Source organism: Felis catus, chromosome C1 (genome assembly GCF_018350175.1).
Source record: "Felis catus isolate Fca126 chromosome C1, F.catus_Fca126_mat1.0, whole genome shotgun sequence".
Classification (NCBI taxonomy): Eukaryota; Metazoa; Chordata; class Mammalia; order Carnivora; family Felidae; genus Felis; species Felis catus.
In genome coordinates, this window is record NC_058375.1 from 220,319,367 (window position 1) to 220,327,417 (window position 8,051).

The window sequence follows — 8,051 nt, forward strand, 5'->3', positions numbered from 1 at the left end:
CCTTGCTTGGCTCAGATGTCACGGCACACGGGTCCTCATGCTGTCCCTCGAGCCCGCCACCCCCCACCCCCACCCCCACCATGGCCGCAGCGCACTCCTGGGAAGGTCGGCCAGAGTTTAGTCAACCGACGTCCTGTGACGGGCATTTGGGATTCTCAGCCTTTGCTCCCCCCGCGCACAACCCCAGCGAAGGCCTTGGCGTGACGGACCCCGTTCCCTCCAGAGAAGGCCCCGTTTTGCTTTCCCACCCGAGATCAGTGACAAGACCTGGATGGCCAGTCTCGCCAACGTAATAAATTGTTCAATCCTTGGATTTTTGCCGATCTGATAAGTGAGAGAATATCGGTGGCGTTTTATTTCACGTTGCCTTGACGTGACCAAGATGGGGCACCTGTTCATGTATTTGAGAGACATTTGCCTTCTTTTTTCTGCACAAACTGCTAATAACTTTCACCTGTTTTCTTACAGCTCATGGGACTTTTTCTTGGTTGTCGGGGACTTCTTGTGTGAGCGATTTGAGTCCTGCAAGTATTTCGTGCCTTGCGGTGTATTTTGCCATACGGATGTGTTAATTTAATGTAGGCAAATTTATTCGTCTTTGCCTGATTGCTTTTGGGTTTCGAGTCATAGTTATCAAAGCTTTTCTCTGACTGAGGTGGCAAAAGTCATTCAGTGTTTTCCCAGCACGTGGCATGATTTCGTCTCAGATTCACCCGTGTCTGTGGACGTAGCTCCAGCCTGGCTCTCCAAGTGTCCCAAAGCCGTTGACCAAAAAGCTCATCTTCTCCTCTGTCACCTCACCCTCTCCCCGGTCACCTCACCCTCTCCCCGGTCACCTCACCCTCTCCCCGGTCACCTCACCCTCTCCCCGGTCACCTCATCTTCTCCTCTGTCACCTCACCTCTCCCCGGTCACCTCACCCTCTCCCCGGTCACCTCACCCTCTCCCCGGTCACCTCACCCTCTCCCCGGTCACCTCATCTCCTCCCCGGTCACCTCCCCTTCTCGCTGGTCACCTCACATTCTCCCCAGTCGCCTGAGAAGCCACCTTGACCACATTCCACATGCTGCGGACCTATTTCTGGGTTTTCTACTCTGTTCCACGTTCTATCTGTCTATTAACAAACCAATGCCACACGGTTCAATCATTGAAAAGTGCCTGGTCTACTGGACAAACAGCAAGTCCCCTCACTTCTCCCGGTCCCCCATACGCTGTCCCCACGACCGTCTCTGCATGGCAAGCTCTTGTTCTTTGAGACCCGGCACAAACATCCCATCCCCTTCGCCCGCAACCACTAAGCTCCATGCACGCGGACCTTTGTCCCATCCCTTGAACAAGCCATCTCCGTCCCTGCCCGTGGCCTCTGTGTGCGTTGACTCTTCTGCCCGGAGCCTCCCCTGCCTCAGACTTTCCCATGAATGGCTCCTCTACGTTTGAAACTGAGCTCAAACACTACCTCCCTGGGGAAATCATCCCTGGCTCCCAGACTTTCACATTTGTTATTCTGTTTCATTTTCCTCATGGTGCTTTTCTGTACGTAAAATTATTTTACACGTTTGTTTTATGTTATATACACTAGAAGGTGAGATCTAGGAGAGAACTGACTTACTTTGTCCTGTTCTGTGGTGAACCATAGGGGTGAAAGGAGTTCAATAAACAGCTTTGGGCAATGGATGGAGGGAGGGAGGGAGGGAGGGAGGGAAGGAGGGATGGATGGATGGAGGGATGGATGGATGGATGGATGGATGGGCAGGTGGATGGATGGATGCACGCATGCATGCATGCACGCACAGATGGACGGATGGGCAGGTGGATGGATGGATGGATGAGTGAACGAGTGGACAGATGGGTAAACAGATTGGTAGATGGAGTCTGCTCTTACTTCCCAAGCAGTTAGTCACCCTTCCTCTGTGCTCCCAGAGCACTCTAAATACCTCACCATTACATAGCCTATGGAAAGTGTTTAACACCTGTACCCAATCTACTTGGATATAAGATTTGTGAGGGCAGAAGCTGTCTCTGATTGTCTCTGTCCCAGCTCAGAGGAGGTGGATAGCAATGAATGCAGGTGAGGTGACAAGGCCACACGCCATAGCACAAGGCAGTGTCTGGGGAGCAAGGTTCTGAGGGGCTGGTGTGGTGCCTGGGGTACCACAAGGTGCTGTATGGGACCCCAGGGCCATAGGTCTCTGGAGCCTGTGGTCCCAGCCTGTTCTGTCTGGAGCCCTGAGCTACTCCTTCACCATGACTTTGGCAGGACGAGCACATTCTGGCTACTAAGCATGGTTTCTGGCATCACCTTCCCAGTCCCGACACCAGGGCGGCTGCTGAAGGAGCAGACAAGGGTAAGCGGGCTGAGGGGTCACACAGGTCTGTGCTTCACAGGCTCAGCCACTGAGGGTTTTGAGATTCTACCTTTCTGGATACCGAGCTGAGAATTAAAACCAGATTGTGACGCCCACTCCTAGAGGTGCGCTAAGGACTAAATCAGGTAACGCAAGTCAGACCTTGGGCTCGTCTTTGGAGCGTAGTAGTGACTCAAAGGTGGTTGTCCCCTTCCTTCCCTTCTGTCCCTTCACTCCTCTGTCTTATTTTCGTATACGGCGAACAACTGAGATGCAATTAACACGCTACACATTTCACCGACTAATGTGCCTTCTGTCTGCATAGATTCACTTATTTTAGACGTTACGTATAAACACAATCACGCGGTATGCGCTTCTTGGCGACTGTCCCCTTTCTGTAGTGTATATTCAAGGTGCGTTCCTGTTGAGACGCATCGGCCCCCCATCCCTGTTTTCCTGCCAGATGATGCTTGTTGTCTGATGCCACATTTTATTTACTCGTTCACTAGTTGCTGGGCAATTGGGCTGTTTCCGTTTCTGGCTTATGATGAATAACGCTGCTGCGAACATTCTACGTAGGTCTATGTGTAGGTATACGTTTCCCCTTTTTGGGGGGGTTGTATATAGACATCTGGATCTTAGCGCAGCCCTGTGTTTAAGATTTGGAAGAGCTCTTGGGCACCTGGGTGGCTCAGTCGGTCAAACGTCCGACTTCAGCTCAGGTCACGATCTCACGTTTCGCGAGTTCGAGCCCCGCGTGGGGCTCTGCGCTGACGGCTCGGAGCCTGGAGCCTGCTTCGGATTCTGTGTCTCCCTCTCTCTGCCCCTCTTGTCACACTCTGTCTCTCTCTCTGTCTTTCTCTCTCAAAAATAGATAAACATTTAAAAAAATTAAAAAGGAAAAGATCTGGAAGAACTCGCAAACTTTCCAAAGCAGCGGCAGCCTTTTGCCTTCGTGTCAACAAGACCTTAGAGTTCCGGTTTCGTCACGTCCCTGCCCACAGCCGCGGTAGCCATCCTGTCGGTAAGAAGGGGCCTCTCGCTGGGGCTTTGATTTGCACTTCTTTAATGGCCAATGACGTTGAGCGCCTTGTCATGTGACTCTCAGTCGCTTGGACGCCTTCTTTGGCAAAATGTCGACTCTGATCTTTTGCCCAGTTTTTAATTGGGTGACCCATCCTTTTGTTGTTGAGTCGTTAAGAGCTGCTGACACGCCCTGGGCGCAAGTCCTTCCTCAGACGTACGACTTGAAAATCCCTGTTCCATTCTGTGGGTTGTCTCCTCGCTTCCTGGATGGTGCTGTTTGCAGAACAAAAGACTTCGATAAAGTCCCATGCACCTCTCCTTCCTTGTGCCACCGGTCCCTTTGCCGTCTTATCTAAGGAAGTGTCGTCTACTCGGGGGCACAGAGATCTACTCCCAGGTTTTTGTCCAGGAGTTCTGTGGTTTCAGCTCTCGCATTAGGTCTGTGATTCATCTTGACTCAAATTTTCTGCCCGGTGTGAGGAAGCCTCCTTCTCTCCCAGGTGGACATCCCGCGGTCCCGACGCATTTGCCGAAACAGTCTTTATTTTCCTTAAAGGACTTTGTCCCCACTGATTCTCAAAGTAATGTACACGTTTTTATAGAACACTTGGACACTTTGGACAACACAAGGAAGACAATGCAAGTTACCATGAATCTGTCATCTGGAGACATTTCAGAGCACATCACTTGGAGGTGGAAGGTTTTGCATAAAATGAGACCATCTCTCATGTTGCGGGACAAGTTTCGGTCATTTTAAAAGGCTCCGTTGTACCCTAGTGGCTGGATTTGCCACACGCTCACTCCCGGAGTATTGAAATTTTGGGTTGTTTTTAATATCTTGCTACGATAATCACTGTTCTTATTAACGGACCAGACGTGTCCTGTAAAACAAGAAGACGACTAAACCAGGGCAACTTGGTAAATTCATTTAAAATAAATAATATTGTAGGGGCGCCTGGGGGGCTCAGTCAGTTGAGCGTCTGACTTCGGCTCAGGTCGTGATCTCAGCTCTCGTGAATTCAAGCCCCACGTTGTGCTCTGTGTTGACAGCTCACAGCTTGGAGGCTGCTTTGGATTCTGTGTCCCTCTCTCTCTCTGCCCCTCCCTCACTCATGCTCTGTCTCTCTCTCACTCAAGAATAAATGAAACATTTTTAAAAATTAAAAAAAAAGAAGTCTTACAGCTCTGATACTTACACATAATATCTTTTTTTTTTAATTTTTTTTAATGTTTATTTATTTTTGAGAGAGAGAGACAGAGTGTGAGCAGGGGAGGGGCAGAGAGAGGGAGACACAGAATCGGAAGCAGGCTCCAGGCTCTGAGCCGTCAGCCCAGAGCCTGATGCGGGGCTCGAACTCACGGACCGCGAGATCGTGACCTGGCTGAAGTCTGACGCTTAACCGACTATGCCACCCAGGCGCCCCCATAATATCTTTCTTAATCTGATTTGTGCCCCTTGCTTTTGGTTACATTGTTATTAAGCATAAACAGATATTCAGTTTGCATATAGTTGTATCTACTGTGATTTTCTGTTTCTCCTTTTGTTTTAAAATGGGTTTATGCTTTATCACACGTAACCGTTCAGTCCTGCGATTCACTTTGTGGTACGACATTTTCCTTGGCTTTTGCCTCCTTTCAAAACGTCTAATTTGATAACCCGTCAAATTCTGCGTTGACTCGCCGTCTTTGGCTTCATTATCATTTTAATTGCTCGTGTGCCGCGACGTCTGCCCTCCCGACCCCTCTGTCTGTCCCGCACCAGCCCCACGCTGGCCTCTGCATCGATCCGGCCAGTGCACCTGCTTCTTAAATACATTTACGTTTGGGCAGGTAATGGGTGCAAATGGTGCCGAGTCCAGGAGAAAACACCCTCGAGGGCCAGCCCGGTGTCTGCCCCTGGCTTCTAGCCACACAGATTCCCCAGGATCACAGACGGTCTCCGTTCTCGGGGCCAGACTTCCTCGTGGGGGGTGGGGGGGTGGCATCGGTGCCTACTGGCTCTTCCAGGGTAACCCAGCACCGTTTCAAGTCCCCACGGCTCCCGGTCCCAGGAGAATGGAGAGGAAGCTGTGCGTTCACAGAGAGGAGCGGGCGTCTGCACCTTCCCCGCGGACCTCCCTTTGCAGCTCCCATGGGGTTGGAAGTTTTCCCCGTGGGGGTTCGAGAATTTTCTGCGTCAGGCTTTTCTTAGGTGACTTGTTTTTATGGCTTACGTGGGATTATTTTCTCTCCCTCTGCGTGGAAGCTATTTCTGGTCCGTGGGGAAAATAGGTACACGGGGCAGACAGAAATGGGTAGACGTCCTCTGCGCAGCCGTGTTTAGGAACCAAGGATTCCACCGGGAGGATTTTTTAAGCGCACTTTCTGCGAGGGCCGAGTAGGTAAGTCGCTTAGAGCAGCAAGACCGCGCCGTGTGTAACCGGCTTTCGTGGCTTTCCCACGTCCGGCTTCACGCACCTGGCCTCGCCAGGGAGGGCGGCCGCCTGTCGGTCCCCGTGTGCCTCTGTGGTTCTCACCGGTCCCCGCCCAGGGCCCTCTGCAAGTGCCGTTCCCAGTGACAGAAGCTCTTTGCCCGCAGCCTCGCCCCCTCCACCCCGGCCTGGCTCTGCGGGGGGTGCTGGGGGGACGCACACACCCCACGGGGACTCGGGGAGGACATGGCCCACGGCTGGACCGCAGGGGGTATGCGGGGAGGGCCGCAGGCAGGCGCGGCTGGGCACCCGAGTGAGCTTGTCCGTACCTTCCAGAGGGGCCCCTCTCCCCACCCCGCAGGCCCCGGCGGCCCACGAGCAGGGCAGCGGGGAGGTGGGCCACGTGGCTCTCCTGGGGAGGGGAGCTCAGCCTGCAGGGAGGGGGTCTGACCTCGGGCTGGTGCTGCAGACTGGATGGGGCCCCTGGACTGGGAGGGAGCACCCCCCACCCCTACACCCCCTACCCCCACCCCCACACCCCCCCCAGCCACTCCCCCCACCCCACTAACACACCCCCACCCCCCACTGCACACCCCACCCCCCCACACACTCACATCCCCACCCCCTACACACCCCACCCCGCACACACAAAGCCCACAGGCCAAGGCATAGAGGACTCGCCTTTTCTACCCCACCCCAGTCTCTGCAAGCATCCCTTTCTCCCCACATCCGGGCTGGGGACCTGGGTGCCCACTTGGCTTCTCTCTCAGCCTCGGGGTAGCAAGGGCCCAAAGCAATTCCGGGCACTCACGACACCCACGGCCCGGCCGCCTCCCTCCACAGACAGGGGGCCGGCTACATGTATGTCTCTTCCCAGGGTCTCCCCCTCCAGGGCCCCCACCCCAAACCGGACGGTCCCCCATCTGCCCTCCCAGCAGGGGGATCGCTTGCTGTGAGCTCACCGACAGGCCCCTCCTGCTGCAGGGAGCCTCTGCGTATCAGTCAGGCTTCCCCGGGTCGTGCCGCAGTAACAAACGACCCCATGAGCTCCCAGCGGCTTAGCCACCAAACGTGTATTTCTGTTTTCTTTAATTTTTTTTTGTTTTCCTGACAGGTGCACTCCTTAATCCCCATCCACTGTCCCCTCATCGTCCTACCCACCTCCCCTCTGGTGACCATCAGTGTATTCTCTATAGTTAAGAGTCTGTTTCTTGATTTCTCCCTCCCTCTCTCTCTCTTCCTTTGATTGTTTGTTTCTTAAATTCCACATAGGAGTGACATTGTATGGTGTTTGTCCTTCTCTGACTTACTTCACTTAGCATAACACTCTCTAGATCCATCTGTACTGTTGCAAATGGCAAGATTGCATTCTTTTTGATGGCTGGGTAATATTCCATTGTATACATACACAACATCTTCTCTATCCATTCATCACTCGATGGACACTTGAGCTCTCTCCAGAGTTTGGCTGATGTAGACAGAGCTGCTATGAACATGGGGGTGCATGTATCCCTTTCAATTGGTGTTTTCTTATTGTTTGGGTAAATACCCAGGGGTGTGATTGCTGGGCTGTAGGGTAGTTCTATTCTTAACTTTCCGAGGAACCTCCACACTGTTCTCCAGAGTGGCTGCACCAGTTTGCATTCCCACCAACAGTGCACAAGGGTTCTTTTTCCTCCACACCCTCACCAACACCTGTTGTTTCTTGGGTTGTTGATTTTAGCCATTGTGACAGGCGTGAGGTGGTATCTCATTGTGGTTTTGATTTCTATTTCCCTGATTATCAGCGATATTGAGCATCTTTTCATGCGCTTGTTGGCCATCTGGATGCCTTCTTTGGGGAAATTTCTATTCAGGGGGTTTGAGTTCCGTAAGTTCTTTACATAATTTGGATACTAACCCTTTATCAGATATGTCATTTACAGGTAACTTCTCCCGTTCCATTGGTTGCCTTTTAGTTTTGTTGATCATTTCCTTCACTGTACGGAAGATCTTTGTTTTGATGTAGTCCTAATTTATTTTTGTTTTTGTTTCCTTTGCCTCAGAATACAGGTCTGGAAAAATGTTGGTATGTCCAGTGTTGGAGAAATTACCACTTGTGCTTTCTTCAAGGATTTTTATGGTTTCAGGTCTCACATTGAGGCCTTTAATCCACTTTGAATGTATATTTGTGTATTTTGTAAGAAAGTGGTCGGGTTTCCTTCTTCTGTATGCTGCTGTCCAGTTTTCCAAGCACCGTTTGTTGAAGAGACCGTCTTTCTTCCCGTTG